This window comes from Trachemys scripta, chromosome 13 (genome assembly GCF_013100865.1).
Source record: "Trachemys scripta elegans isolate TJP31775 chromosome 13, CAS_Tse_1.0, whole genome shotgun sequence".
NCBI lineage: Eukaryota > Metazoa > Chordata > Testudines > Emydidae > Trachemys > Trachemys scripta.
In genome coordinates, this window is record NC_048310.1 from 21,345,474 (window position 1) to 21,355,095 (window position 9,622).

Genomic DNA, 9,622 nt, shown 5'->3' on the forward strand with positions numbered 1-9,622 from the left:
TAACCGCCGCTCACGGGAGCCCCTAGCGGTCACGCTGCCCCGCTCCCTACTTCGGGTGCACTGAGCATGCTCACCCGAACAGAGCATGCCCAATAACCTTCGCTGTTGCCACTGGCCTCTCTCTGCCTTTAATTCTACTTACGATTTGCTGCCTGCACGTTGGAGGGGTTTAAAAGGACCAAAGGGGGCAAATCGCAGCGGGGGGGCTGTCAGGGTCTGAGCAGGGGACAGAAATTTACTGGCCAGGGGGGTATCAAGCTACTGTAGGTAGCGGCAGGAGAGGGGCTGAAGGGGAAAAATCGGGGGTGGGAGGTGGTAGCCGAGGTTAAGCCCGGGGGGAGACGCTGCCAGACCCCTTGGCGGGACAAAACCCCCGTTTAGGGACGGGGAGGGGGGGGAACAGTGACCCCGCGGGATGAGCCACGTGCTGTGCTCGCTAATCTAGGGGTGTGGGGGGTGCAGAGGCTGTTTTTGTTCTGCTCACAGGACGCTGCATGTCAGCCCCAGAGCAGAGGGCAGGTTCCGGGGCTGGGGACTTAAAGGCATAAGCAGCCCAATTCCTAGACTGTCAAAGCTTAGACACCAGTGTTCCTCTCTGTCTGATACAAGGGCTGCGGGGCTACGTTACTGCTCCAGCCAGGAGACTGAATGCGGTGAAATATTGTACAGACACCCCCTCCCTCAAACTCTGCCTCTCACATTTTGAATATGTAAAAAGTGTCTTCTATCAGTTTCCATGTCTATATGAAATCACTGCAGCTCCTTTCTCTTATATAACGTGCTGAATTGCTAACTCCCTCCCAGAGCCCACATGTCCGCACCCACTCCTGCACCCCAATCCCCTGCCCCAGGTCAGAGCCTGCACCCTTCACTCAAACTCCCCATAGCCTGCAACCCTCCTGCACCCCAACTACATCCCAGAGCCTGCACCCCAAAAACAGCCGGATTAACCTTTTGTGGGCCCGGTGCTAAACATATTTGTGGGCCCTCATGGGGGAAATGGGGACATGGGGCAGGGGGGAAGAGTCCTCAGAGTGAGGGGCCGGCCGGGGGCAATGGGAGATGGGCCATGGCACGGCAGGGACAGCCCCGCTCCACCCAGCCCAGTACAAACCAGGAGCTGCCAGATGCACACTGGGCAGCCCGGCCCTGCGCTGCCATGGCGCTTCTTCCCCTTGGGGGCGGGCCCATGCTGCACCATGCTACCCCCCTGCCCAGCACCCCTCTGACTCCCTATGCCCAGTGCCCCACCACCCCCACAAATCCCCCTCCCACAGACCACTCCCCCACCCACTCAGAACCCTCCCACAGATCTTCTCACTGCCCAGTGCTCCCCTAGCTGAATACCCCCCACAGCCCTCCCATAACTGCACAGTGCGCTGCACCTCCCCGCCCAGAGACCCCCCCCAGATCCCCTCACTGTCCAATGCCCCACCACCACCACAACTGCACAGTGCCCCACACCTCCCCACCCAGAGCCCCCCCAGATCCCCTCACTGCCTAGTGCCCCCCACCGCCACAACTGCACAGTGCCCCGCACAGACACCCCCCCACACACTTCCCAGTGCCTCGACACACACAGATCTCCCCACCCCCCACTGCCCAGCACCCCCCCAGACCCACTAGAGACCTACTCTCCCATACCCTAATCCCCGGCCACAGTAGCCGGCCCTGATGGGAGGTGACTGTGTCTGCCAGGCTGATCCAGCAGCGCAGCCAGAGCTGGTCCTGGGGCAGGATAACTCCGGCCCCTTAGGAGTGGTGAGATCAGCCAGGCTGGAGCAGGAGCAGAGCCTACCAGGCCTCCTCAGGACCCACATGCCTGGCAGGACCCAGCTGAGCCTCCCCTCCCCCCCACTCTCCTGTGACTGGCCCAGCCTCTGCACCAGTCCCAGGTGGCTCTTCCCCTGGGGAGGCAGGTGGGGCCCTACAGGTCCCAGGCAGTGGAGACAGCTCAGAGCTGGAGCAGTGCTGGGGAGCGGGGCAGATCCCTGGGACGTGACTCCCAAGATCCCACCAAGTCCACCTACACCCATTGGCCCCATGTCCAGCAGCCCTGCTGAGCCCGCATGGTGGCCCCCAGCTGCTGGTAATGAGCCCCCTACAGCAGTGGCGTAGCCGAGTTCTAACATCAAGGGAGCGAACACATTAAAAAAAGGCACCACCCGACATATCAAATTACTAATTACATACTTTTAAATTCGTTATACATATTTATTTTGTACTTAAAATAAAAACACAAGAATGATCCAGCTACGGAAGGGTTTGCACAGCCAGCATTTTGCAGGAGAACTTTAGATTATACTTAGATATACTTTTGATTCTAGAAAGTAAATGACAGAATACAGTAGTTTATAATTGTCACAGGATTAAAAAAAAATACTGGCCATTTTTTCCAGTTACTAATTTCATTTTAAAAATCAATGAAATGTACTTTATTCATAATAGATTGTAATCCTAAAGTCACCAAAAAGGCATGACAAATACAAGTTTTATGAGAATTGGTGAGCAAAGATCTCATAGCTCTTCGGTGTTGGAGAAAGCAGTAATTTCCCTTAAAGTAGCTTTATTCATGGGTTTTTTTAAGAACAGAAGACATCTCTACAACACAGGTATAAGTAACATCTCTCACACCAAACAGGAACTTTTCCACAGTTCATTGCAATTTGGAAGTGTGATTATTATACCTTGCCTTACAAACACCAAACACCATTACATATGCACAAAGGTCAATAATTCTCCCCCCACCACCACCCTATATACTGAGTTGTGCTTCTGCATATAATATCTATTTGAGATGAATATTGAGCTCCCAGCTCTTCAGGAAGCAGTAAAGACTCAGCAGCCAAGCCACAGGTTGAATCCTATTGCAAACAGTATGGGTGACGCATAAGGCATTCTGAAGCAAGAGGAGGAAAACTTTAAATAAGACACAGAAAGAATAAACTTTTCCTAGGTTTTGTTTCTGTCAGATTTATTGTATCATGTATAGTAAGTGTTTAATATAAAAATCAGGTAGTAGGGTTTACAATGTTATAACAAGAGATTGTGCTATTACCATTATCCAGTCAACTTGCACACTACTATTTTGAATTAGTGATAATTCAGAGAGAGAGAGAAAGAAGAAAGCTGAATTTAGAGAATAATTATTAACCAGACTCTTGGTTATTCACCAGCCACTGTGCTCCAGTCCATAGCACAAAGCACCTGGCAGAATCTGGCCAAGAGAATATTCACCTCAAATTGGCATCTGCTACACTCCCCGCCCCCCTCCGCCATCCCCCCAGTCACCACTATTCAGGATATAGCTAAGTGAAAAGGTGGCATGGCTGAAGGATTTAGCAGGCAATTGAAAACTAGTATAGAGTACAGTAGCCCTGAGAACACTGCTTAATTCTGAGCACTGGGTCTGCAGCTAGTCAGCAGTGAGACGCAGAACACATAACTGGCACCTTAAAGCACCTTTACCCCACTTTTCTTCACAAACTGCACTAAGCACAGTTTAGATACAGCCCTGTATCTGATCCACAGTATCTGTCACACTTCTGGGTCTCATGGAAATGAGTACACTTTATGTATAAAAGAGTGCACTAAAGTATTTCTCTCTTTAAAAAAAAAAAAGTCTTTAACATTCTATCTTAAATTTTTGCACAAAACCAATGATGTCCATGAGAGTTCTGCACATAGATCAATGCCAGCGTATAGTAGCTTTCAACTTTTTTACAGCTTTCCAGTGTTTTATATTGAGACATTATCTCCCCTAGACCAGTTTCATAATTCTCTACAGATTTGTCACCAAGATCAAAGTCTGCAGTGAAAAGACAGCAAGGCCTGTGTGCTGGACTGCCCCAGGCGAGGGGCCAGACCCAGCTATGTGGATGGGTTACAGGGGTCTGTAATGGGCCCCTTCCCAGGGTGGGCCTGGTGCCACGGCACCATTGGCACCATTGTAAACCCGGTACAGACCCCAAGCCCCCTCCCACAGCAAAACTCCCTTGGACCTTTTCTGGATGTCACCAAAAAATATAAAAACCTGCTGCCCCGGTGCTACTTTATTGCTACAGGAGACTTGATGCAGTGAAAGAATTTCCCTACATTCCATCAAACTCTGCGTCACACATTTTGAGTATTTAAAAGAGTCTCTCATAACTATTTGTCTAGGTGAAGTCTCATAACAGTTCACAAATTTTAGGATTACCTTTTGCTGCATTTATCTTGCCTGTGAATCCAGCCCTTACAGTCCCATGTTCACATGTCATTGCTTGTGTGTAGAAGCTGATTCACAAATATTCAGTAAGTGTATTATATGGTGTCATCTTACATCCTTCCCAAGGGCAAAAATCTTCTACAAAAATGAAGGCTTGGGCTCATGACCAGTGGCTGCAGAAGTTTTGGATGCGCAAGTCCACATTTCTGCATCTGTGTGCAAAACTCACCAAAATAAAAGCTGCACTGACAATGGAGAAGAAAAAATAATTGCACTATGGGGATTTGCAACACCAGATTCTTATTGGTCAATCAGTGGTCTCTCTCCTAAACCAAGGTAGAATGGATTTCTTTAATGTAAGTAGTCACAACATATTGTTAAAGCTCATTTCATGCTCAATGCAGTAGTGTAGCTAGGGCTGTTCAGGGGAAACAGCTGCTTCCCCTCAGCACATTTTTCAAAAGCGGCGCCTGCCAGACCAGCACTGGGCTCCTGCAGGCAAGGGGGAGGGCGGGCAGCACAGCCCAACTCTGGAGGAGCCATTGGGGGGGGTGCGGCCGGAGGAGCGAAGGGGCCAGCTCCTCGGGCATCGCGCCCCATGCTCAGCGCGGCCCCAACGTCACCGCAGCCGCCTCCTGCGGCAGCTCAGGGCTCAGCGGCCGAGCGCTCCGCAGCTGGCGGGCAGATCTCCTCTCCCCGGCAGCTTCCTGCTTCCCTCGGCCCGGGCAGCCCACAACTTCCTGCTTCCCTCGGCCCGGGCAGCCCAGCATTAGCAAGGGTATTCTCAGAGTATTCATTATGGCATACACTTCACATGCTGTCATACTCTCATTTTCCAAACAGAGCACAGTATCATTGAAGATTTCAGGACATTCTGGAGGAAAAACAGATGAACCTCAACTTTGCTAGGCCCCTCATCTTGTTCACCATTTTCCGTGTCCAAGAACAGCATCCATAGAAATTTTGGGCACTTACCCAGAGAAACAAAGTAGCACTTAACAGCCGGCCACATATTTACAAGTCTGTTTACAGCTGGGAAAAAGAAGAGGTGAGCGGCGCCGGCAGCAGCTTGCGGTCCTTCTCCACCAGACGGTCCCGATATCAGGACAAAGTGCGTCCCGACCGATGTAAGGTTGGGACGCGGGACAAGTCCCCTAAAATCGGGACCGTCCCACTAATATTGGGACGTCTGGTCACCCTAGGGTGAAATCCCTCATTTTCCCTCACTGTTTCTTTTTCTACCTCAGGTATTAACCTTTAATAATGTAACTTATTTTATTTAGGCTCTCCTTGAATAGTTATCACTATTAGTCCATAAATAACTTTACTCTTGTGTTTGTATCTTCCACATTTATTCTGCAGCAATGCTTCTTTTACCTAAGCTACAGATCCCTGTAGCGCCCAAAAATACTCTAAAAAGAAGAACAGGAGTACTTGTGGCACCTTAGAGACTAACAAATTTATTAGAGCATAAGCTTTCGTGGACTACAGCCCACTTCTTCGGATGCATATAGAATGGAACATATAATGAGGAGATATATATACACACACATACAGAGAGCATAAACAGGTGGGAGTTGTCTTACCAACTCTGAGAGGCCAATTAATTATATCTCCTCATTATATGTTCCATTCTATATGCATCCGAAGAAGTGGGCTGTAGTCCACGAAAGCTTATGCTCTAATAAATTTGTTAGTCTCTAAGGTGCCACAAGTACTCCTGTTCTTCTTTTTGCGGATACAGACTAACACGGCTGTTACTCTGAAACTTGTCAAAAATACTCTGGGGTTTGCTCATCAAGTGGGTTACTACCAGTACAATTGTGATTTAAGAGTGGGGATAGGGACATTCTAAATCTGGGACAAATAAGGGCGTCAGCTTGAAAGTGCTGTTTGACTCATTCCATCGAGCACACTAGCAGTACATTGATAGAATTACACAACCACCCCCCCTCCAGAAGAGTAACCCTAATAAATGAGCGTACCCCAAAGTATTGTGCAAAGCTGGTCACAAATTGTTGAACAAACACAGGCAGCATGTGACCCTAATCACATGTTAATTGTTGAGTAGTTGCTGTGGAGTAGGGAAACTGAGGCACAGACCTGCACAAGCTTTCTTTTTCTTACCAAGCTCCTTTAGCAAGGGGTCTCTCTCTCTCTCATAGAATATTTGTTAACCTTCTGTTAAGAATCTTGCTTAGAATACCTGTAGACCTGTGCAATAAGGAGTTAAGAGTTGTGCCTTAAAAATAAAGGTTTTACAGCAATACTGATAGTAGTGGAAAAGGGGTGCTTTACAACAGCTTTATACACAAGCAGTACATTAGTAGAATTATCAGGGGGAAAAAACCCAAACAATGAGCATACCCCAAGTAATGGGCAAATCTGGTAAAAGTACACAAATACTAATCGTCTTCCTGGCTGACTGCATGAATAATCAAGAATCTTTACAATAACTGTATAGTCATTTCTTAAATGGTTTGCATGCCTGTAATCATGGTGATTTATTTACTGCTCCCCATTTCTCTATTGTTTATCTGTGTGGTCTCTGTCTGGTTATTTGTTAACGGGATTGATTCATCAAATATTATTGAAACTGTGCCTTTTCTTTCATCATGTGTTGTAGATTATTGATGCATATTTGAGATGTGTGGTGGAGAAAGTAGATGGAAAGGTAGGCTACGTACTGTGATGGTACATGAAAGTATACATTGATTCAATAAGTAAACAATCATGTGAATATGTGGCACAACATATTTAAGTCCAAATACCCTGGAAATATCAACATAAACCTGAAATAGCAACATTTCAGTGTATTTACTGCTGCCAAACATTTACTGAAATGTATTTGGAGGTGCATATTGGACATACAATACTTGACTAACTGAGGGCCACAGTTAGTGGCTGTAAAGTTCAGTGTGTCCATTAAACACAAGTATGCGAACAGCTTAGTCTGTTTTTACATTAAGTAAGACAGAGCACATTGATTACAAATCTTTTTGTTTTTACAGGACTCTCTTGCATATCTGATTTGTAACACTAACTATCCCTTGCATGTCTGTCTATATTAAATTCATTATGTTCTTGATGTGCCAGAATTATTAATGCATTAATAACTTTGTTGACTGTCAACAGGTACAAGCCATCTCATCAGTAGTTTCCACTGTCATTCTCTCAGGCAGAGCTCCACAAATGAAAGTGTGCTAACACACTTTCATACATAGCATGAGCAAAGCACAATTTCATTCAGTGAGTTAAACACAGTGTGAAACAGCAAATACAACTCTATGTTCGATGTGGAGGAGTACTCTAATAGTAATACATGTAATGAAATTGGGAATTACAGTATAGTGTACATTTCATGGTTTGCTTCACTGGAAACTATAATTGCATTTCTATTTTTTTTTAATAAATACAGAGTGAATTACTTCAAAATGATATATTATTACTTCCTTACCACACACCGGGTCATTGGGTTCTTGCGGTAAGATGTTTTGTATTGTACTTCTGGATTATGGGCAATAAATGTGGTATTAAATAAGCGATTTGTAACACAACTATAGTAGCAGTGATATAATTTCCCGTGTTGCGGGTTTTCAATGAGTTCAGTGCATGCAAAGGAAAGTGGAATGTGAATGTTAAAAATAAAATGCTACTGTCAAGTTACGTTGTTAATGTAACTTGGAAGAATACACTCTGTAATGAATTGATCAATGATTTCACAATATGCTTTTCTCTTGTGTATTACTGAGACATTACAAACGAGAATATGTTAATTGCATAATGATTTTTGATAAATCAGTATAAAATTTTTGAAATAATCACATTACCAATATAATTTGTGAATATATTTACACTTACAGATAGCCTTGATGAAAAAAAGGAATTGTTAATAATTGACCCCTTGTGTGATGAGATGAGATGAGATATGAAAGAACATGTCTGAGGAATTGGAGGTGATTTATTAGATACTTACTTTTACAGTGGACATGAATGTTCCATTGAAATTTTTTTTAAAGGGAATGTAACAATAGTGAGACTAATATCTTCCTGTCAGCTACAAATAAATATTGAAACAGCATATACTTGTACTGAATATGCCTAGTAACGGACTTTGAGTGAACTTGTGTGATTGGACTCTGGGAAACGACTTCCCAGAATGTGGACACGAAACAGTAGCATGTTGCATGATTGAGAATCTGTTATCAAAATGGGGCACAGCAAATCAGGTGATACATTGTGTAAGAGTAAGACAATAATATGAAAGCAAGTGTGTATATATATGTGAGCAATAAGTCATTTCAATCATTAATTAAAAAGAGATAGAATGGATTTGTATCCATGTCCAGAAAGCGGAGGTGGGCTGGGGGGAGGGGGGGAGTTCATTTATGCAGTCCTCTAATGTACTCTGTAAAAATTTCAGAAACTTCATCAAACGATTAACTAGCAAATCCTCATCTGATTGGAAGAGTAAAATTGTTCAGCACCCAGACAAAGTGATGGTCACAACTGCGGACCACTCATCTTAAAGGTATTGAATACCACATTGCCATTATCATTTGTTATGTATGTGTAATTATCCAGGGTGAAAGTAAATGCCAGAGATTACCAGTGGGCACTACACCGGCGTCCTTGCCAAGGTGTGTGGGATGGGCTTGTGGCCCCCAGAAGGGACGAGGTCTCTGGCAGAAGGTGCAGTGCTGGGGGGGCCAGATTCCACCAGCCAGCCCTTCCTGACAGCTGCTGCTGCAGTGGCCAGGAGCACCAGGCCCTTGTAAATTGCAGGAACCCAGGGCCCCTTTTGCTCCCCCACTGTCGGCAGCCCTGCCAGGAGCATCCAACAGCATTGCCGGACCCTATGGCAGGGCCGCTGATGTGGGGGAGGGAGGAGCTAAAGGGGGCAGCGACGTTAAAACATAAAGCACTGCCACAGCGGAAGTGTAACGTCAGCTGTGTACGGGCCGGTACCAGTGGCTGGTTCTTACCGGTATGCTGAACCGGCCCACTTTCACCTCTGGTAATTATGATGTTTATTCTAAATATCAGTGTTGTTAGTTTGCAGAAACATATTTGCAGCACAAAGACATCAGTATGGTAGAAACAACACAAGAGGTTAATACTGCATTTAGAAGACATATAGCAATTCTTCTAATGAAGGAGGCAGGTAATTACTTTCTACCAGGTACTGTGGACTCATTAGGCACATGTGAAGATAACATGAAGAGTGGAATTATGTCACATAACTGTCTGCTATCTTTATACCCCTAAAGTGGGATATCTCAGAGGTTTGGTTCTGTAATGGTGACTATGAATCAATAATATCTTTAAGTACACAAACATTTGAATGGGGGTGAATGATTGCTATTGATTGACCAGTTAAATGAAATTGGCATTTTTTAGATACAGGTGCAGTAA

The 9,622-nt window shown here is 45.4% G+C and overlaps 1 long non-coding RNA gene across 2 annotated transcripts; it reads left to right on the forward strand.

The window, feature by feature from the left end:
* Window positions 1–7,533: 7,533 nt before the first annotated feature.
* Window positions 7,534–9,395, forward strand: LOC117886487. 2 transcript variants are annotated; one of them, XR_004647988.1, is made up of 4 exons: window positions 7,534–7,691; window positions 8,071–8,163; window positions 8,631–8,738; window positions 9,263–9,395. It is a non-coding gene; the product is annotated as an uncharacterized LOC117886487 (long non-coding RNA). The 2 variants fall into 2 exon arrangements; XR_004647987.1 differs by having other exon boundaries at window positions 7,534–8,163.
* Window positions 9,396–9,622: the final 227 nt, after the last annotated feature.